Raw genomic sequence first — 23,182 nt, forward strand, 5'->3', positions numbered from 1 at the left:
CTACTAGTTAACGTTACCCAAAGAGCTCTGTCTTCGCAGCCCTAGCATCTAGCCACGCCTACTTACAACTGTAATCACGAGTCAAGGCAAGAAAGCACAGAAGCCGGCTAACTTGGAACCAGCCAAGAGTTTATCAGTCAATAGTGCGTGTCTGCCTTCTTGCACGTTCAGACGGCTGATTATAACTTGAAATCACGCTAAACAGGACTCCATCACATGAGATTAATCCGGAATTACCAGCCGGTTTCCGGGAAGATTTCGTCCGGCTTTGCGGACACAAGTCAAGGAGAGAAAGGTAGCTAAGCTAACGTTATGCCATGGTTTGCCGAACAACTCAGCAGGCTAGCGAGCTAGGCTAACTATATTCTCAACCGTAAGAGGTCGTTTACAATAGACCACATTCATCCGGGAATCCCGAGATGTACTTTTAAGTGCCGCAGAAAAGTAGCTAAGAGGACTAAATATGTACATGTATACCATTATCAGTATCAGATTCTTATGCTTCGGTGTTGTCAGAGAACATTAGCTAACGTTAATGTTAGCTAGCAATCGCCGACTAGTCGACCCCAAAAGAGACAGGACAGAGTCCACCCACCCATAGATGGATATACAGTAGGCTATAACCAAGAGTCCACCCCGTTCCGTTGGATGAGATTGCTGGCTGAACCTAGCCTAGGTCCTTTAGCTTATAATAAAGGAAAAGAAGTGTCTCCGGCATCACAAAAAAGCTGACACGCGTCGTTAGCCAAGGCGGTTAACGTTAGCTAGCAGAAGTAGTTAGCTAGCAGAAGTAGTTAGCAAGCAGAAGTAGCTAGCAAGCTAACGCCGATAGCGACCTAACTAGCTACCTAACTTACTTCTATGCTAGCCCATAATACGAATCAGTACTAGCTAGCTAACGTCAACCGGCAATGGCATCTACGTTGACTTGTCATTTTGAACAGTTGGCCAACTAGACTAACGTTACCTAACGTTAGACTTGTTATGATTTGTCAGTCGGGACTTTAAATGAGTTAATTTAGCTAACGTTAGCTAAGCTAACCACTGGTGATGTCTATATGAATTAGCTAGCTAGCAAACTGGTTCTCTCACTTTCCAGCAAGTAAATGGTAGTAAAACTTAACCATGGCTAGCTAGTGTCATCATGCCTGGTAAGCCGGTAAAATGGCAGACTGCAACTGCAGGTGTTAACTTAAATAACGTTATCTTATGTTTTGGTTGGATTGGGTAGCTGCTACCTGCTTGCCAAATATCCTCCCCCAGGCAACTGCTAAAGTGATCATTCACCCGAGTATCAGTCTGTCTGCAGTAAATGCATCACTGACAATGAAACACTTCCCATGTGGATCAACACCAGCGTCGTTTGACAGGTCCCGAGGCAAGCAGTCGGTCAAATAATTGATTTTTGCCCAATAGCTGAATGTGAACCTTTTATGATAACCAGCAGAGCTTGCCGATCGTCATTCTGTATCAGAGATAAGCTACCGTTAGAAGTGGACTTGCTTTACTCAACAGTGCCAATGATTCATTCAGCTCGGTAGGTAGGCATGACACGTGTACATTCTACTAGAATATACTCTGGACCTAGATCCAATAATGCATTAATTTATTGTTTTGATACTCACAGCATAGGTTAACTGCTGATTTAGCTGGATGAAGTAGCTCTCCTATGGGGTAGGAATAGATCATTCTCTTGTCATTCTTCATGCGTCATGAAATCGAGGATGACACAGCAGGTAGCTGGCAGCTGAATTCTGCTTGTTCAATGTGGTTTAGTTGTCATTCCATGTAGGCTATACATTAAACGGATTTCTCATGTTTGAAACCGATTGTTCACATGTCGTTAGCAGTACTTATGTGATTAAGGGCGTTTTTTAAGGCTTGCTACCTGTTGATCACACGTGTCTGGTTGTCAGAATTATCAAAGACATCCCACTTGTGTTTGAATTGTTTTGAGTTGATTCATGTTCATTGTCTACCGTAGAAGCAGACAATTTATCGAGGATTGTCTCAGAATTGTCAACAAGAGTGTTGAATTATGCCGGGTGCATTTGCGTTGGCGTGTGCGCCAAACGATGAACCACGTGGTAACCACAGGGGCCTTGTGAAAAAGCTCATGAGCAACATGGCGCCGCACAGCAAACCAACACATCGTCACGTCTCACGTTACCGAAGCCTGGCAGGATAGGGTTTGAAAGTATGTCAATACACTGCATTAATTTATATAGTTGTGTAAATGTTGGCTCAAACGACTGCCATACACTCATTGTCAACGGTACTTAATTCGCAGCTTGTGACGTGCCTGAATGGGATACCGGTGTCTGGTGTTGCAGTAATAGCTGTCACTTTAACTCGATCGCTTCCGGGTCGGATGTTAGTTTCTTTTGAGTGGCCCAGTCCCAATGTCCACCCTTGCAGACTCGCAGACTTAAGGGCGCGCTCCCGCGAAGTCCGCGAGGGCTTAGGGGTGTCCCAATGTCAACTCGGCAAGTGCGCGAGGGCTCTCCGGCAGCCATTTTGAGCCCTTTATGGCCCCTTCCCGTAAGTCTGCATTTCTGCAGACTTAGCCCAAGGGAATTACCCACAGTTCATAGCGTCGTGACGTGAAACACGGGGTTACCTGAAGAACAGTCAATAAACAAGCACGGACAGATCAACCAACCGTAACGTTCACGTTACAGAACAAAATATGTTTTCATGTTTTCAGCTGGACTTGCTTATCTGCACAAGTAGCCTTATAATTAATTTGGTTTCATTATTTTTAAGTATGGGTTATTAACCCCATGGGTTTGTATAATGTGATTTGTTTAAAAATATGTAGGCTATGGTTATAATTTACATCGATTTCTGTTGAATCATATGATTGCCCAGTTAAAAGCAGTATGACATTAATTACCCATTTCGGTGCAGTGTTCTTTGAATTGAGATTTCCAACATGAATATGGAAACAGTTGTGAGGTGCAGGAATGTGTATACATAATATATTATCATTCTTAAGTTAATACTTTTGGATTCATCACAAACAAGAATCACAGGCAGTAATGTAGGATCGATGCGATCCTAATAACAAATACTGGGTTGGGTTGATATTTGATCGCAGATGCGATCGCATATGACCACAAAATGAAATGATTTCAAGTTGAACAAATGTTTTGAGGGTAACACAGAGAGTTCTGATAATGTAAAGGGGATTTGACTCAGCCAAAATTAATTTACACGAAGGCCTACAAGAAAAACATGTACAATTTACAAATTGATTTAAAAAAAGCCCCACGCCCACAATAGTAAGAAATATGTTTTCACGACAACGTAATGTGATGTCACAAGTGCTGTCCCATTCCTTGTTATACCAATTCGAGCCCTTGCAGCCTCTCACACTCGATCACTTCACCAGGTGACGTCAATAAGTCTGTGAGGGCTCAGGGCTTGAGGGTTTAGGGGGGACATTGGGATTGGGCCATTGACTTGCTGTTCTGTGTCATCATCATCATCAACAAAGCCTGCCAGGCGCACACACACACACACACACAACCAGCGTGACGTAGGATGCCAAGGCAAGTTCGAGTACCGCCACGTGAACTTGGCAAACAGACAACCCGAGGCTGAGCTCAAAATGGATGCCGTTTAAAATCTAGCTCATTATTCGTTTTAGACACCGACAGCAGTCATTGTTCATGATTTCTGTCTGATAAGAATCACCCACTGACGACAATGTAGCTATATTTCATTGTACTGTTACTGTAAAGTTGATGGTGCTGTCATGCTATGATGATCTGTGGACTGTTAACCGCAGGTGTGTTGGGTTTTAGTTGCCATGCTTTTAAGTGGTAAATGGACTGCACTTTTATATAGCGCTTTTTATCCAAACGCTTTACAATGAAGGCCTCTCATTCACCCATTCACACACACATACACACACCAATGGCAGCAGCTGCCATGCAAGGTGCTAGCCTGCTCATTGGGGGCAATTTGGGGTTCAGTGTCTCGCCCGAGGACACTTCGACATGTCGTCAGGAGGAGCCGGGATTTGAACCACTAACCCTACGATTGTTGGACAACCCGCTCTACCGCCTGAGTTAAAGGGCTGTTATTTTAACTGTTACCACGACGACAGATGCTTGAAACCTGTTCGCATGCACAAGTATGACACTGCCAAACTTGAACATGTGGCACATCTGTCGCTATCTTTCCAAGTCCGTTTTCCGCATGAACCTCTCTCACGCAACAGCGCTTGTCGCATGTGAGGTCACCACCTTCGCTCCCTAATTAGGTCTAATTCTCAGATGCATGTTTACTGTGTGCTGTTTCCATGTAGGGGTCAGTGGAAGAAGTGAATGAGAACCCTGCAACACTGGAGAGCCAGCCTCCCCCGCCCCGAGAGGCTTGTGTTCTATATATAAGCCCTGGGTTACATAGCAGAGTGATACCACTGCACTGTACGAGCCTCAGCCGAGTCACCACGGCGCTGGCTTCTCATGACGACCGCGTGCGCTACTCTGTTTGGCACGACCTTGCCATCTGCTCCTGGCACACCTGTGCTCTAATGCACGGTAACTCACGGCAACGGTCGTTCCAAAGGTTGACACTCACACACACACACACTGTGTGTGCGTTCATCCAAGTGTAGAGGGTGCATGCAGTAGTGCATGTAAGGCCAAAGTATCGTGTGATGCTGAGAAATGAGTAGTCTGGCAGCTACACTGTAAACAGCATGAAGACTGCCACACCTGTTCTGTAAAATCACAGCTTCAGTGGGACCCTCGTTCTCAGATAGTTGGTATAGTCCAGACATGATGCTACACAGTACATAGCCATGTGCTTCGATAAATAGACTGTTTAGTCAACTTTCCATACCACTGTGCACACATGGCACACACACACTACTAGCCTGTAGGCAATTCTATTGTGCTATGTGCATTGGTACACACTAATGTTCACTGTTAGATATACATTAACTTTATTTATCCCCGAAGGGAAATTCACTTGTTGCAATCAAAAACTACACACAGTACAATACAATGCAATACAATACAAATGCAATAATGTCTTATCAAAAGGCACAGTGGCACGGAAATGTACAAAAAGGGCCTCCTCCTGACGTCAACCACCAACCATGGGCGTGAAGCGTTACTTGCTCCCGATCCCGCCCCCCCTCAGGAGGTCATGAAGGCCGTTTGGGGGTTACCCAGAAGCCCCTGGGCTACACCAGGACGGTTGCGTTGGTAATAAAACCCCAACACACACACCACCTCTCTCTCTCTCTCTAGTATGTATATATATATATATATATCATTGTTAATGTGCCAGAGAGAGCTAACGTTCATCTGCCGTCCCTGGGCAGGTGAATTGGTGGCCTAATAGTACAATACAGTGCTTCAGCAAGCAAGCATAATGGTACAACGCAATATACAATTAAACACATGAATACATTACAAAAGTAACATATAATGCTGAGTATGTATGTTAGGTCATCTCAGATGAATGGACGCGGTGGTGGTGGTCTTGACTTTATTCTCGCCACTAGACCAGCTCCTTCTCTGTCTTCTGTAACTTGTGCGCTCCTCAGCATAAACTCCACCCACACACTGACGATCTGTCCAGCCACACTGTCACGAACAGCCCAAGTATCCATTAAAGGGACCCCGAGGAGTTTATTTTTGGTTACGAAACACTCTCATTTTAATGTGGGTGAATCTACATTACCCACACTTAGTTATGTGTCCATTTTCAACATGTCGTTTCTTTTATTTTTAGATTATTATTTCGTGGTCGGGTCGTTCAGAACTTCCTTGGAATGACGAAACGATTTACTGTAGCCTACGGCGCCGACAATCAATCAATCAATCAATCAAAGCTTTATTTGTATAGCGCATTTCATACCCAGAGGCAACACAATGCGCTTTACAGAGAACAAGGGAGGTGGGCATACGTCCCACCCCTACTCTCTTTCAGCTTTTTCTCCAATGATCAGTACTTCTGTTTTGTCCTGGTTTAGTTGGAGGAAATTATGTGACATCCATACATTTATATCTGTAATGCACTTGACAAGGCAGTCAACCAAGCTGTAGTTACTGGGTGTTACGGAAATATAGAGTTGGGTATCATCTGCGTAGCTATGGTAGCTAATGTTGTGCCTCCTGATGACACTGCCAAGGGGCAGCATTTACAGGCTGAAGAGTAGAGGTCCTAGGATCGATCCTTGGGGCACCCCACAGGTCATAGGGATCTTTCCTGAGCTATAATCACCGAGAGCAACGAAGAAATCACGACCGGTTAGATAGGTCTTAAGCCAATTTAGGACTGGACCAGAGAGGCCAACCCACTTTTCCAGTCTTTCGATGAGGATTGCATGATCTATAGTATCAAAGGCTGCACTCAGGTCCAGGAGGACGAGAACAGAAAGCTCTTTGGAGTCAGCATTAATTCTGAGGTCATTTACAACTTTGACTAATGCCGTCTGTGCTATGGTGGGCACGAAAGCCGGACTGGAAAAGGTTAAGGGTACAGCTTGTAGCTAGGAAATCATTAATCTGTTTGAATTTGTTTTTCCAGAATTTTACTCAAAAAGGGAAGGTTGGAGATTGGTCTAAAATTGCTAAAAACTGAAGTGTCTAAGTTGTTTTTCTTCAGTACAGGTCTCACCAGAGCAGTTTTAAGTATTGGTGGGAGGACACCTGTAGATAGGGAGTCATTAACAATGGATAAAATGTCATAGGATACAGAGTCAAAAATTGTTTTGAAAAAATCGGTGGGGATGGGATCCAGCAGGCATGTGGAGGTTTTGAGTTTGGATACTACTTTTCTCAACATTTCTGTGTCAATCAGTGTAAACAGGCTCATATGTCCATTGCATGGAGGGAGAGGATCTGTGAACGGGATGCATGGCCTTTCCTGAGTGATATTCCTCCTAATATTCATAATCTTATCTCTGAAGTAAGCTGCAAATTCCTCACATTTGGAGGTAGAGAGCAGTTTATCAGGTGTTTTTACGGCAGGGTTTATTAGGCTATCAATTGTTGAGAAGAGCACTCTTGAATTATTTCGGTTGATAGATATCAATTTTGAGAAGTGGTCTTTCCTTGCATTTCTTATTGCTTTATTAAAAGCAGAGAGATGTTCTTTGAGAATATTATGGTGGACCTGTAGCTTGGTTTTTCGCCATATACGCTCAGAACTTCTGCAGGTTCTCTTTAGTTGATATGTTTCCTCATTTCGCCATGGAGCTTTATTATTGGTTGTGATCCTTTTCAGTTTAATAGGTGCTACAGAATCCAAGGCTGCCCTTACTCTGGTGTTAAAGGTGGTTGCCAATAGGGATGGGAATTTCGACTAATTTTAAAACCGAGTAACCTAACCTGATCCTACTCGAGTAACCGATTACCCAAAAAAAAAGATTACTCAAAAAAAGATACCGTCCAGACAGAGCGCATTTAACCCCGGCCCCCTCGGAGGGGAATACGTTTTTTTCCGCCGTTATTACGTGGCGGTGCTTTCATGTCTTGTCCATGCCCTTGCAAATAAACATATTTAAAAGCTGTGTTGGTTGGATGCATTACTTATCGTCAGATTGAATAAACCACAGGTTTTCATGAAGCTATCGGAATCGAAAAACGCAGCCTTTTAATGTGGATGCACTGCCCAGCTCATAGCCTATTAAGCCTATCGTTAGGCTACTCTGAAAACTCCAAGCCTACAATATGCAACCAGACCTCTAATTTACTAATCAAAATTAAGTATTAAACCAAGCCTTTACTGCCGATGCCGGATAACAAGTGAATTAATTTTTAGTGTTAAAAAGCACCGCGGCACTCACTGCCTATTTCCAATTTATTGGACAATAATGGATGTTTCGGCGTCAAGCCTTCATTAGAGAAATGTCCATGCAAAACTAAATAGATTTATTGAACAACAGGCCTATTCATTCAATATTTCTTTATAGGCTGGAAAACGAGTAGGCTATACGCGCATGGACCTGTGCTGGTACTCGCTGTCTTTTTCAGCACCACCTCATTACCAACATGATTAGACTACCGCAAAATGATGGGAGTGCTGCTTGGAGCCAGAGTACAAAGTCCACTCACACCACTGCCTACTATGCACAGAATGCAGATAAACTAAATCAGAGACCCGGTACCAGCGTTTAATTGTCAAAACAAAACAAATGAAGTGGCATATACTGTATATAGGCTTACGTCTATAGTTCTCTCATAGGCTACCTACGCTGTAACAGGTTTGAAAGTCCGAGGCTCGATCCATAAAATGCTTTAACACTATGCAAAACCACGGTGTAGTTTGATCCGAAAATGCTTAACAGTATGGAAAACCGAACCATGGACAGCTAGCAGTAGCAAGCCCGTGGGCTAATTAGGGCCCGAGCACAGGCGGTGCGAGGCCCTATTGAAACTCGAAGGATTATTATTCTACCTTCTTGTTAGGGCCCGAGCACTGGCGGTGCGAGGCCCTATTGAAACTCGAAGGATTATTATTATTCTTCTCCTTCTTCTCCTTCTTCTTCTCCTTTACTCCAAACAAATGCCTTTTAGGCGGCCTGAACATCGATGAAAACGGATGAAACTTTGCAGATACGTCAGTCCCGGTGAAAAATTTGATAATTCATGGGTGACGGAAATGGGCGTGGCAAAACGGCTCAAGAGCGCCCCCTGGAAAGTTTAAAATGGCGAGCCCCACCTTTCAGTTTGATGTAGGCTAACGAAATTCGGTGGGCATATGTATTTCATCGAGCCACACTTAAATGTCTCTTGGAGCTATACCCAACATGCAACAGGAAGTCCGCCATTTTGCTCTTAATGTGCTATTTTGTCCTTGTTTTGACCATTTCCATGCCTCGTACTTCGACGAACTCCTCCTACAGATTTCATCCGATCAACTTCATATCGGGTCAGCTTCATCTTAAGACCTTTGTGATCAAAAGTTATCAAAAAAATTGAGTTTTCACCAAACACCCTTGCCGTGGCGCCCTGCCAAAGTTTGACATTTCGCCATAAAACACGAAGTCCTCATAACTCCTCCATACATTATCCAATTTGTCCGATATATCTCACGCTTCATGACGGTTCTGTCCTGAACACATCTATGTGTCAGTATTGCGTCATACTTATAGCGCCACCTATTGGTGAAACAGGAAGTCCTCATAACTCCTCCATACATTATCCAATTTGTCCGATATATCTCACGCTTCATGACGGTTCTGTCCTGAACACATCTATGTGTCAGTATTGCGTCATACTTATAGCGCCACCTATTGGTGAAACAGGAAGTCCTCATAACTCCTCCATACATTATCCAATTTGTCCGATATATCTCACGCTTCATGACGGTTCTGTCCTGAACACATCTATGTGTCAGTATTGCGTCATACTTATAGCGCCACCTATTGGTGAAACAGGAAGTACTCATAACTCCTCCATACATTATCCAATTTGTCCGATATATCTCACGCTTCATGACGGTTCTGTCCTGAACACATCTATGTGTCAGTATTGCGTCATACTTATAGCGCCACCTATTGGTGAAACAGGAAGTACTCATAACTCCTCCATACATTATCCAATTTGTCCGATATATCTCACGCTTCATGACGGTTCTGTCCTGAACACATCTATGTGTCAGTATTGCGTCATACTTATAGCGCCACCTATTGGTGAAACAGGAAGTCCTCATAACTCCTCCATACATTATCCAATTTGTCCGATATATCTCACGCTTCATGACGGTTCTGTCCTGAACACATCTATGTGTCAGTATTGCGTCATACTTATAGCGCCACCTATTGGTGAAACAGGAAGTCCTCATAACTCCTCCATACATTATCCAATTTGTCCGATATATCTCACGCTTCATGACGGTTCTGTCCTGAACACATCTATGTGTCAGTATTGCGTCATACTTATAGCGCCACCTATTGGTGAAACAGGAAGTACTCATAACTCCTCCATACATTATCCAATTTGTCCGATATATCTCACGCTTCATGACGGTTCTGTCCTGAACACATCTATGTGTCAGTATTGCGTCATACTTATAGCGCCACCTATTGGTGAAACAGGAAGTCCTCATAACTCCTCCATACATTATCCAATTTGTCCGATATATCTCACGCTTCATGACGGTTCTGTCCTGAACACATCTATGTGTCAGTATTGCGTCATACTTATAGCGCCACCTATTGGTGAAACAGGAAGTCCTCATAACTCCTCCATACATTATCCAATTTGTCCGATATATCTCACGCTTCATGACGGTTCTGTCCTGAACACATCTATGTGTCAGTATTGCGTCATACGTATAGCGCCACCTATTGGTGAAACAGGAAGTCCTCATAACTCCTGCATACATCATCCGATTTGCACCAAATTGCTGATGCTTCATGAAGGTGGCCTTCTGAACCCATCTATGTGTCGGTATTGAGTCACACTTACAGCGCCACCTACTGGTGAAACAGGAAGTCCTCATAACTCCTACATACTTTGTCCGATTTACACAACATTTCTCACGCTTCATCAAGGTACTGTCCTGAACACATCTATGTGTCGGTATTGAGTCACGCTTAGAGCGCTACCTACTGGTGACAGGAAGTTTCTGTCAGTACTGGACACCGAAATAGCACACCCTTTAACGGCGCCACACCCCGACCCGCGTGGGGTGCGAGGGCCCGCTCACTGCTGCTCGCAGCACTAGTTCTTCTTTTTCTTCTTGTTCTTCTCCCCAAACAAATGCCTTTTTGGCGGCCTAAACATCGATGAAAACGGATGAAACTTTGCAGATACGTCAGTCCCGGTGAAAAATTTGATAATTCATGGGTGACGGAAATGGGCGTGGCAAAACGGCTCAAGAGCGCCCCCTGGAAAATTTAAAATGGCGAGCCCCACCTTCCAGTTTGATGTAGGCGAACGAAATTCGGTGGGCATATGTAGTTCATCGAGACACACTAAAATGTCTCTTAGAGCTATACCCAACATGCAACAGGAAGTCCGCCATTTTGCTCTTAATGTGCCATTTTGTCCGTGTTTTGACCATTTCCATGCCTCGTACTTCAACGAACTCCTCCTACAGATTTCATCCGATCAACTTCATATCCGGTCAGCTTCATCTTAAGACCTTTGTGATCAAAAGTTATCAAAAAAAATTGAGTTTTCACCAAACAGCCTTGCCGCGGCGCCCCGCCAAAGTTTGACATTTCGCCATAAAACACGAAGTCCTCATAACTTCTCCTTACATTATCCAATTTGTCCGATATATCTCACGCTTCATGACGGTTCTGTCCTAAACACATCTATGTGTCAGTATTGCGTCATACTTATAGCGCCACCTATTGGTGAAACAGGAAGTCCTCATAACTCCTCCATACATTATCCAATTTGTCCGATATATCTCACGCTTCATGACGGTTCTGTCCTGAACACATCTATGTTTCAGTATTGCGTCATACTTATAGCGCCACCTATTGGTGAAACAGGAAGTCCTCATAACTCCTCCATACATTATCCAATTTGTCCGATATAGCTCACGCTTCATGACGGTTCTGTCCTGAACACATCTATGTGTCAGTATTGCGTCATACGTATAGCGCCACCTATTGGTGAAACAGGAAGTCCTCATAACTCCTGCATACATCATCCGATTTGCACCAAATTGCTGACGCTTCATGAAGGTGGCCTTCTGAACCCATCTATGTGTCGGTATTGAGTCACACTTACAGCGCCACCTACTGGTGAAACAGGAAGTCCTCATAACTCCTACATACGTTATCCGATTTACTCAACATTTCTCACGCTTCATCAAGGTACCGTCCTGAACACATCTATGCTTCGGTATTGAGTCACGCCTAGAGCGCCACCTACTGGTGACAGGAAGTTTCTCTCAGTACTGCACACCGAAATAGCACAGCCTTTTAACGGCGCAGCACCCCGACACGCGTGGGGTGCGAGGGCCCGCTCACTGCTGCTCGCAGCACTAGTTATTGCTAGTTTTTGTGACCACGTAACTTTGCACCCAAGAACTGTGTCCATGTAAATAAATATAGCTTTTAAAACGTAACCAGTTAGCTGGCTAGACAGTAATCAACTAGTAATCAGTCATCACTGCCCCTGACAACTGGCTGCATTTATTATTTTTACGATCGGTGCACTTTCAGATATTCAGTTTAATAGCCAGGCAGGGGGGTCCCCCGTGATCCCCAGACAGCTGACGAGTCATGCCCTATCTAATATCTGATCATTGGTTGCCTGAAAGAGCCGCAGTGATGTTGGCAGCACCTTTCTGAAAAGTTGAGATGGCAATGTTTTCAAAACGCCGGAGCGCTCGAAAAAAGACTCCGTATACAGCGCTTTTCTCCAGGCAGCCGCCAACGCTCTATCCTCTTTGGTAACAATGGCACAGGCGCTCAGAAATGCGCGCTTTCATGGCCAAACATGCCATATTATATAGCCTTTAGATTAACCGAGTAGTGTTTATTTTCCGACTAGCAGATTGCCTACTCGGGTACTCGAGTACTCGGTTAACCGTGCACATCCCTAGTTGCCAAGTCTTCAATATTTCCTAAGAGCCCCACTTCTGGAGTTGATAAATTGTTTGTGGTCATTATTTCTCTAAAACTATCGGCTACTGCGGAGGTAAGATAACGTTTCTTGATAAAGCTCTCAGTACTACTTTTGACTTTAGGAACCAATGCAGTGAAGAAGATACAGAAATGGTCGGAGAGGGCGAGGTCACTAATAGAGGAAACAGTGATAGTCAGGCCCTTAGTAATAACTAGATCAAGGGTGTGGCCGCGGTTGTGGGTTGGCTCAGAGATATGTTGGGTAAAATCCATGGAGTTTAGGAGGTTGATAAAGTCCCTAGCTTTCGAGTCCGCCTCAGTGTCTACGTGTATGTTGAAATCTCCAATGATGATAATCTTATCATAATTTGTATGGATGATGGACAGGAGTTCTGAAAATTCTGTAGAGAAGGCAGGGCATTGTTTGGGAGGCCTATACACGGTTACTGCCAGAACTGGGGGCTGGCATTTTAGGACAATAGCGTGGTATTCAAAAGAGGCGAAATCATCAAAGGAGATGGTCCTGCAGCTGAGGGCATCTGTAGCTATGGTGGCTGTTCCTCTACCTTTTTTCCCACTTCTGATAGATTGAAAAAAGTTATAGTTAGGAGGAGAGGCTTCAATGAGGGCTGCTGGTCCATTTATATTTAGCCAGGTTTCAGTTAGGAACATACAGTCTAATTTACGTTCACATATAAGATCATTAATGAGAAAAGTTTTGCTTGGTAGGGACCTGGCATTTTGAATCGCCATTGAAATAGCTTCCTGAGAAAAGGGCTGGCTCGCCTGTCTAGTAGGCCTGGATAGTATATTCACTGGAACGGATATCAGGTTTTTTATATTAGATCCACCTGACTGTTTCATTATGGTAATAGGGGTGCGGTGGGAGATAATTCGCTGAATGGCATGTTCAGGTGGGCAGAATTAGTTTATAGAAATATAAGCGTCGCTATGCCAGGTCTCAGTGAGGGGCAGGGAATCAAGGTCTATGGTGATGGGGCGCTGGTGAGATGGAGCTGGTGTAGCCCGACCCGCGGGTACAGGAGGTTTATGTTTGGCAGTAGGGTGGTTGAGACGGGTCGGGCTAACCCCACATCAGACGCTGGAAGATCTCAGCGTCAGGTCCATATTCATACTGAGCAGACGGGCACCAGACCTACTAGGATGGAAAGAAAGTGGTGAAAAGATCCTACTATATTTGGCATCACCATACCGGGGGGAGGAGAACGGGCCAGAGATGATGCAGGTCTTTCCTGACGCCTGAGCAGTGGAGATCAGGGCCTTGAAATCCTCCTTCAGCCGCTCAGACTGCTGGAGCTTGATGTCATTTGTTCCGACATGGATGATAATGAATGAGGCCAGGGGATAATCTGCGAGGAGTGATGGGACAACAGTCCTGATGTCCGAGACCTTAGCTCCTGGGAAGCAGCAGGTCCGGGCTTTCGGGACCACTACATGGCGCACCATGGAAGATCCGATGACGAGCACAGATGGGGGGGAGGGATCAGTGGCGGGCCCACTGGGCTTAGGGGACTTCCTTTGCTGCCTCACAGCTGAAGGCCAAGTGGTAGAGGGTGGGGGCCGGGGGTCCCCTCGGTGGACTGGGCTATGCTCAGGCCGGGGAGCAGGCTTATTAGCCTGGCTATTATGCCGCTCACCAACCAGAGAGGTGTGGGTGGGCTGCGGAGTATGGGTATGGTACTGAGTAGGGCGGGGTGTGAAATGAGCCCCAGTAGCAGGGAGCCAGGACGAGGAGCTGATGCTAGTATCCTTGGACCTCTTGCTCTACTCGGCCAGTAGAGCAAAGCTATTCCTCAATAGGAGGGTGTCGTCGTCGGAGGGTTGGGAGGGGACCCTGGAGGTTTCCCTTCCTCGTTTCCTCCTAACAGTGGTCCAAGGGGTGGAGCTTAAATGCTTGGGTCCGGGTCCGAGTCTGGGCCAGGATTTCTCACTCAGGAGGAAATCAAAATCCACATCCCCACCCCCGGATGCCGCCGACGGTGGAGCAGTGGGAGGCTGGACGTCGACATCTGGGTCGGGTAGCAGTGAGTCCAGGAGATGTTCGGCTTGATATATAGAGTGTAGAATAGAGATCCTACCTTCCAACTCTGAGATTTTTTGGCTACGCTGGAGGCAACCCGAAGAGTTTGGGGCGGTAGGGTGTGGAGCCATCGCAAGACTCGTTAAAATAATTGCGGAATTGAAATAAGAGGATAAAACCGCCAATCTATTTGCTAAAAGCAGGGTTTTAGCAAAAAGCTCTTCCTGCTTGAGCAAAACAACGCTCAGCAAGCTGTAAGACCAACGAAAACCAGAGGACAACCAACCCAATCTACTTGCTAAAAGCAAGGTTCAGTTGCTGGCTTGTAAATCCCGCTCAGCAAACTCGAGATCCAGACGTCGGACTCTCAGGTACCACCAAGGTTTATGCGGGATTTTGATCACGGAGGTATGGTATGCAGGTGGATAAAACTGGAAAATAGCAATGAACCTGCGATGCTAGCGGGGAGAGGGAGTGCTATTTACGTATTTATGCTAACGGGGAGGTAGGGCTACTTACTTAGCCGTGCTAGCAGGGGGAGTGGGGGCTGCTAACTAGCAGTGCTAGCCGGGAGAGTGGGGCTACTTACCTAGTAGTGCTGGTAATACTCACGCGATCTACTGGGAGCAAGGCACGGCCTCCGGTGTGTTGGGTTGGTACTGGAAAGGCAGGGGACGGCTGTCCCCTGTTGGCTAATGGGCTATCCCAGTCAGGAGCTGGTTAGGGCTGGCTAGCCGCGGCTAGCTGCGGCAGCGTAGCTGTTTTGATCTAGACTTGGGGCTCGATGTCCAAGCGTCGGATCCAAAAAATCAAATTATTGTGTACCGCCAATGTTAGTGCGCGGTTTTAAACGCGGAGATATGGTATACAAGTGAAGAAAACTGGATAAAACAATACACTTTGGGAGAGCTGGCGAGCGCAGCAAACTTAGACTACTTCTGCATCCGTAGTGGTACTCTTGTGCATGCTCAAGATGAATAATAATTTAAATATGACCATTATATATTGTCAAAAGTAACGTTACTAGTAAGACCTATGTAATTACCTCGTCGGTGGCCATCGTTCACAAGCGACATAGTCTGGTGTTTGTTTTCGTGTTCAGTTCAGTCATTCCTGCACGGTCGGTTCGCACGGTTCGTGAGTTCTGGAAAGTCTACATTGTGGAATACGTTCCTCTGGGAATACAATTGTCATCCGTATTCTTGTCGTTGCGCCTGGATTACTTTCCTTGTTGCAGATCCACCAGCGTTTAGCGATTGCAACACTGGTAGGCTACGAGACTCCCAGAACTGCGACTGTGACTAAACGACTGACTCCACTCACGAGTGAGTACGATCCTTACGGGTTACGACCCCAAACAACCTCAGTATGGAACAAAACATTTATGATCTGACTGACTTTACTGGGTATATTGGGGTTCACATTGTGTGAATTGTTTGGGCCGTGGTTTAAACGTGAGTGAACTGTTTAAAGGAGGACTTTGCATTTTTTGTTTGCTAATTGCTGATTCTGTGGAAGTTGGTGACATTGATTGACTTTGGTTGAATTGCAAGCTATTCAGTATGAAACTGATTTAAGGCGTCAATCTGTATTTCTGTCTGCTGGTTCATGTTATAGTCGTAAGGGTTCATGAGAAGTACATGGTACATGATACATGCATCCTTTGTAGGGTTTGACATTGACACACGTCCCTGACTGACAAAACCAAACTGATTTAAAATCGCCAGGCCTGATGGCACCTGGCTGGCACCCCGAATCGTGAAACCGCTACATAAAAATGGCACCCCAGGTGGGACCCATTTACTAAATGACTCAATGACAAACCATGCAGTTCCGAAAGAAAAGTAAGACTTGAAGAAGAAAAAAACATTGAAAAACTTCTCGGAAGAGAAAGCAAGGATCTTCTGCAAACAAAATGGACACAGACCTATTGGGTCTTCTGGACCCCCTGAGGCAGCCAGGAACCCCGCCTGTACCACACCCCCGTAGGAACAGCCCAGGAAATGCCCCTGTGGTTCACCCAGGCAATGTGGCTGGGGATGCCTTGGAAAACGCTTTTGTCGCCCGCCAACAGACCCAACTTCATACACTCTCCTGGACATGGAGTTGACAGAGTATCTAGACTTCCAATCTGCGTCCCCTGGCGATAGTAGGGCTACACAGCCACCAGCACCACAGAGCCTGGAAGGAGCAGTGGAGATCCTCACTCAAAGGTTCTTAAGTATCCAGGAGGAGAATCAAAAGACACTGTTGGAGGCTTGGAGAAAAAACTGGAATTTACCAGGAATGAATTCAACGCCTCCCTGCAGTGGCGGCTGCAACAGCATCAGGTTACGGTTCTGGAGGTTCTGGACTCACTTTCATCGTAGGCCCTATAAAGGACACGATGCAACAACTAGAGACAGAAGTCATCAATTGCTCGAATAAGTTGGGAACCATGACCCTGGAGCTGACCTCCATTAAACAGAGCTCAGTGCATGCGGTGGTATCGGAGAGCTCAGGAACTCATACGACACCCCTTGAGCCAGCACTAGTGGTGATGACTGGAGAACGACTGCAGTCCACAGAGATCCGGGATCAGGGCCTGGCCTCTCCCACTGACTTCACTATCCATGGAGATTTGAGGAACTGCTTTAAAGGGACGCCCTATCAAGCTGCACTTTCCAACTTATGGCCAGGTTGAGGACAGCCGAGATCCCCTACTGTACTTGGATAAGTGCAAGGATTTCCTAGCACTCCACCCTCTCACCGATGAGGAGCTCATTGCAACCCTCTGAAACGTCTTGCATGGAACAGCGAGGGATTGGTGGGATGTTGCTCGGCTGAAGGTCACCACCTGGACAGAATTTGAGAAAGGATTCCGTGCAGCTTTCTTGGCTGAGGACTACCCCGATGAATTGTCAGAGAGAGTGCGAACCCGTGTCCAGGAGGAAGGGGAAGGCATCCGTGATTACGCTTATACTGGGTAAGCGTTGGAAACCGGCCATAGAAGAAGGCAAGATTATCACATGGATCTTCAAGAACATCCAGCCCAGACTCTCCAGCAATTAAGGAGCAATCAGGTCACCTCCGTGGATACCCTGGTCCGCCTGGGCCATCAGCTGGAAAAGGACTGGGAGAGACAGCTGGAATATAAGAAGCGGAAGAAATCGGTGAAACCCCAGTCTAACACTACCTCCACACCGGCCCCTCTGCCATCAACCCCAGCAGTGCAGCTCGCCCCGGCTCCGATGTATTGGCAATGTAAAGGAGAACACTCACCTGCAAATTGCCCTTACTACAAGACCAATAAAGGTGGCTACAATAACAAGAACTCCAAACCATCACAGCCACCAGCCTACTTCTCTTTCTTTCACACCCTCTGAGGTTACCCAGACTCCTCCTCTCCCATGTCAACCTTTCAAAGGCGCCTCCGTATCTGAAGCCTCACGTCCCCATCAACTGGTGGTCTCCCTCACCATCGGTCCATGGACAGTGTTATAAAGGGATTAAGTGATTTATTATACAAATGTGTTATGTTGCATTGTGTAGGTGCACTAGGGGTTGCTGAGAGTTCATGTGGGAGTAACGGTCTAGCCAGTGCTGTGGAAGGCACTTTTGTCTATGCAAGTTGACGATGCAGAATAAACGGTTAACTGATTATGTGAGTGGTCTTAAATAGGCAAAAGTTACCACAGACAGGAAGTGCCATTGTGGATTAGGGCTGCACAATTAATCGGGAATTAATCGAAATCGCAATTATGACCTCCGCGATTAACTAATCGCAAAAGGCCGCAATTAATGTGATTAATAATTTTGCTTTGAATTGAGTGTGCTAGGACTACACAGACGAATCACAGCCGCTTATGCTGCCTGACCAATCACATGCGTTCCCGCTGAGTGCGCTGTGCGCAGAAACTTCACTGAGAAGACAGATAGCAGTAGGTCAAGACAAGTGTCACAAGAGTACCTGCAGCCGTGAGTAGTGAAAAAATGAGCAAGAAAGGGATCAACGTCCGTGATTTGGGAGCATTTTCGTTAAGAAAAAGATGATGTCCCTCAAGCCCAGCAGGTCATATGCAAACTGTGCAGAGCTAAAGCTATTACTTAGAAATATTAATCGCAATTATTTATCCCAATTACCATTTTGAAGCAAATAATCGCAATTATTATCTTGTCATAATCGTGCAGCCCTATTGTGGATACAGGGTCAACCTATACCCTTGTGAACGAGATGTTGTGGAAAGAGGTGAAGAGTGACACAGATGAGCTGGAGCCTTGGACGGAGGGGCCCTTGTACCTGGCTGATGGAGGAGCCAGATTACCTCTCGGATGGAAGGACCTGAAATTCACTCTCCATAATCGCACCTTGTCTTTGCCTGCTCTGGTGTTCTTCCCGCAGACCGCAGCTTTTCCTGTTGTACTCAGGTTGGATTTCTTGGTCCTCAGTGGTCTGCAAATTGACAGCAGTGAACAGAGCTACTGGTTTAAGCAAGATCCCCGGGGAAAGTACACATTCCGAAATGGCCCTCTGAATGTCAACGACTGGGGACCTACATTGGCTTTCTTCTCAGCCATCTGCCCTGATGCTTTCATGGTTCCCCAAGACTGTGACGATGTGCTGACACTGGCCATGAAGGATATCCAACTGCAAGAGGAAGGAAAAAGATGTTTTTGGGAGTTGCTACAGAGCAACACTGATGTGTGTACAGAGAAGCTGGGCCGTACTGACAATCTCACGCACAAGCTTTTTCTCTCGCAGCACATTCCCCTGAAACAGAAGCCTTACGGAACCTCACCCCCCAAGCTCCAGGCCAAGAAAGACCTCATTGATGACATGCTGGAGAAAGACATCATCAAGCCTTCATCTTCCGCCTGGGCAGCGCCGGTGGTGATGGTCCCAAAGAAAACCGGAGGGCTTCGTTTCACGCTGTGACACACACTGATGCCTACCCTTTGCCCACAGTTCAGGAAATCCTGGAATCACTGGCTGGAGCTGCCGTTTTCACCACCTTCAACCTGAACAGTGGCTATTGGCAAGTCAAGATGGACCCGGCGAGTCAAGACAAAACTGCCTTTGTGTGTGCCCATGGGCTCTACCAATTCAAGGTCATGCCTTTCGGCCTAAAGAATGCTCCAGCTACATTCCAAAGGTTGATGGAACGAACCTTGGGAGAGCTCCGTGGATGGATTTGTTTTGTTTACCTTGATGACATCATTTACTCTCCCTAAGGGTTGCAAAGGGGCGGAGAATTTCTGGAAAATGTCTGGAAATTTTCCATGGCGCATCTTTTTTCCAACAATCTTTTATTTTATTTTATATACCTATTTTAGGATTGTATCCATTTTTCATCAATTTGGTATCCAATTTACCCTGACCTAGTGTCCAGTTACCCCCTATTAACTTTTGAGAATTCGTCACACAACCTGGCCGGTCAGCAATGCGAAAGGGAGAGACAACTCCCTGACTATCTCAGCTCGCAACCGTAATTTCAACACCAGACAGGATTGCTGTTGTGTGACGAACTCTCAAGCCGAGATTAAACTAACCATCCTTGGGGAGCGGTGGCCCAATAGGCCGCTCTGGGATCCGGCCATACTCAGATCTGGCGAAACCACCGGTTCCCGGTGTGCAGCTGCACTGGAACACAATGCATTTGAACACAGTGGCATTCTTCCATCACATGCACAGCAAATCCCTAGAATCCTGCACACCAAGACGGCTCACAAATGGACTAAGCTAAAAATGTAATCTTTAAAATGTGTATTAGAAATCTCTGCTTATGACAATACAAAATGTTTATATTTATGTCTGTTTATGATGAGGTAAATAGAGTTGGTATAAATAGCCCCAAAATTCCCAGTTAATTCCCATTAATTCCTGTTAATTCCCATGGAAAGTTTCCAACTTTGAATATTCCAGGAATTTTGCAACCCTACTCTCCCTCCATGCAGCAACACTTCTCTGACATCCAAGCGGTGTTGGACTCCCTGAGGAAGGCTAAACTGACCGTCAATATGAAGAAGAGCCATTTCTTCCACACCTCTCAAGTTTCTGGGTCATGTCGTGTCCTCTGCTGGAGTCGAAGTGGATGCAGAAAAGACCCAAGCCATCCAGGATTTCCCTGTCCCCAAGAATATTAAGGAAGTACATCGATTCCTCGGGATGGTACCATCGGTTTGTGCTGAATTTCTCTCAGCTGGCAGAGCACTGAAGCGGAAAGGAGTCAAGCTTGCATGGACCCAGAAATGTCAGGAATCCTTCAAGGCCTTGAAGGCATGTCTTGTGACCTCGCCCATCCTTGGCCATCCTGATTTTCAGCTACCCTTTGTGGTCTACACCGATGCTAGTGATGTGGGCTTGGGTGCTGTACTGGTTCAGCAGACTGGGCTCGGATCAGAGGAGGTCCTGGCATTCGCCAGCCGCAGCCTGAATAAAACGGAGAGGAATTACTCCACCACAGAGCAGGAGTGTCTTGTGGTGGTCTTGGCCCTGGATAAATGGAGGTATTACCTTGAAGGGCGGCTCTTCACAATTGTAACGGATCACTCTTCCAGAAGCCCAGTATGAGACTTATCAGATGGGCTCTGCGCCTGCAGGAGTTAACCTTCACTGTGGCGTACCGAAAGGGAAAGTACAATACCGTCCCCGATGCTGTCACGAGCCCCAACTGATTCTCCAAGCCTGGCCTCTCCTGTGTGTGCCACAATCCTCTCTTCCACTACCCAGCCGAAGATGGAAAGAGATCTACAGGTCTCTGATGAGGAGGTCTGGAAGGCCCGACAGCAGGATCCAGCCATCACTGGCCTCTACCAATCCATCCTGGATGCCGGGGAAGTGGTAGCGAAGGATACCAACAAGTTCACTATCCTGGAGGATAAGGTGTATAGAGTCGCCAGGTACTGCATAAGACCCTGTATCAGGTTTATGTGCCCCCCTCTCTCCGGCCCCAACTGCTACACCTCTTCCATGATGATCCTTTGGCAGGCCATCTTGGCCGCTTCAAGACCTATAAGCGCCTTCAAGCTCTGGCTTACTCGCCTAACATGAACCTGGATGTCAAGGAGTATGTGCAGGGGTGCCAGACCTGCCAGGATGCTCCAACAGACGATCATCCACAGCTCCTGGGAGATGTTGGGGGTTGATCTCATGGGCCCTTTCCCCAGGAGCTCCAACGGCAACTGTTATCTCCTCGTCTTTGTGAACCACTACTCCCGGTAGGTGGAGCTTTTTGCACTACGCCAGGCCACCGCGGGTACAGTGTCCAAGAAGCTCACTGACAAGATCCTGACCCGCTGGGGGGTGCCGGATTACATCCTGTCAGACCAGGGATCACAGTTCATCTCGGCTGTCTTCGAAACCACCTGCAGGCAGTGGAATGTCGGCCAGAAGAGGATGTCTGCCTATCGCCCTCAGACTAATCTCACTGAGAGGATTAACCGGAACCTCAAGCCCATGATTGCTTCTTTCGTTGGTGACCATCACAAGTCCTGGGACAAACATCTCCCTTAGTTCCGTTTCGCTTTGAACTACGCTGTCCATGAGTCTACCGGTGTGACCCCTGCAGAGGTGAATTTGAACCGGCTGCTCAGAGGACCCCTGGAGGTGATGATTTAAAATCGGCAGGCCTGATGGCACCTGGCTGCAAGGCTCCGAACCGGTTCAAGGAACGGAAACGAAAACCGAAAACTAACGGTATTGTACGAGAAACAGAAACGAAAACGAAATGGTCTTTAATTGTTCCAGAACAGAAACGTTCATTTGAAATCTTTAAAACCGGTTAATAACATTATTTTTTCGTTCTTTGTATTAGGCCTATATAACTTAAAATAATTTTTAAAAAGAAAAGGAAAAAAAAGCTGAGCCTTTAATGGCCGAATAGGCTAAATTAAATGTATTAAATTTGTAGCCTTCATCTTGTCCTGTTTTTGTAATGTAGCCTAGGCCCCTAAATCTGTTATTTCACAGTCGGGATCTTAAATGCTTGCTTAGCGAAATGAAGAGATTTAGATATTACAACAACACACCATAGCCTAGTTCAGACGTTTATGGTATGGTTAGAGATTATTAGCATGTGGATACAGTCGGATACAGTGGATACCCATCTGAATAGGCCACGAGTAGGCCTAACGAAGCGCTCCGTTGAATGGCTATAACTTCCAGTCAGGTAAGGGCTTTTTATCGGCCTAGTGTTCAAGAGATGGGCCTATTAAATGTTTTGCACTAAATTATATTTGTTGTCGTATAGGCATACAAGCAGCAGCAGTCTGGTGGATGTCTCTGAAATGTGTATCGCCACAAGAGAATATTTTTTTGTTTGCTATCTCAACTCAACTCAAATTTTATTTATAGAGCACATTTAAAAACGACTGTGGTCGAGCCAAAGTGCTGTACAGGTAGGTGGCAAGACATAAGTTAATACATAATAAATAAATGACATAAAACATTATAAAACGAAATAAAAACAAACAATAGGCCTACAGGCGCAGAATAGAATAGCTTGCAGCAACAGTACAAGAAATATTTTTTTAAATGATTCTGAGCTATGATGATGACTTACAGTATGATAGACCTGCGCATAGTTTACGGTGTGGATTAAGGA

General features: G+C 45.9%; 1 protein-coding gene across 1 annotated transcript in view; it reads left to right on the forward strand.

The window, feature by feature from the left end:
- Window positions 1-154: 154 nt before the first annotated feature.
- LOC311330117 (eukaryotic translation initiation factor 4 gamma 1-like) overlaps window positions 155-23,182 on the forward strand; it is a 58,237-nt gene continuing 35,209 nt past the window's right edge. The window contains 1 exon segment of the mRNA XM_084462103.1: window positions 155-295. The gene's annotated coding sequence lies outside the window, so the exon portion shown is untranslated.

The sequence above is a fragment of the Borostomias antarcticus genome, assembly GCF_949987555.1.
Source record: "Borostomias antarcticus genome assembly, chromosome: 1".
NCBI classification, from domain to species: domain Eukaryota; kingdom Metazoa; phylum Chordata; class Actinopteri; order Stomiiformes; family Stomiidae; genus Borostomias; species Borostomias antarcticus.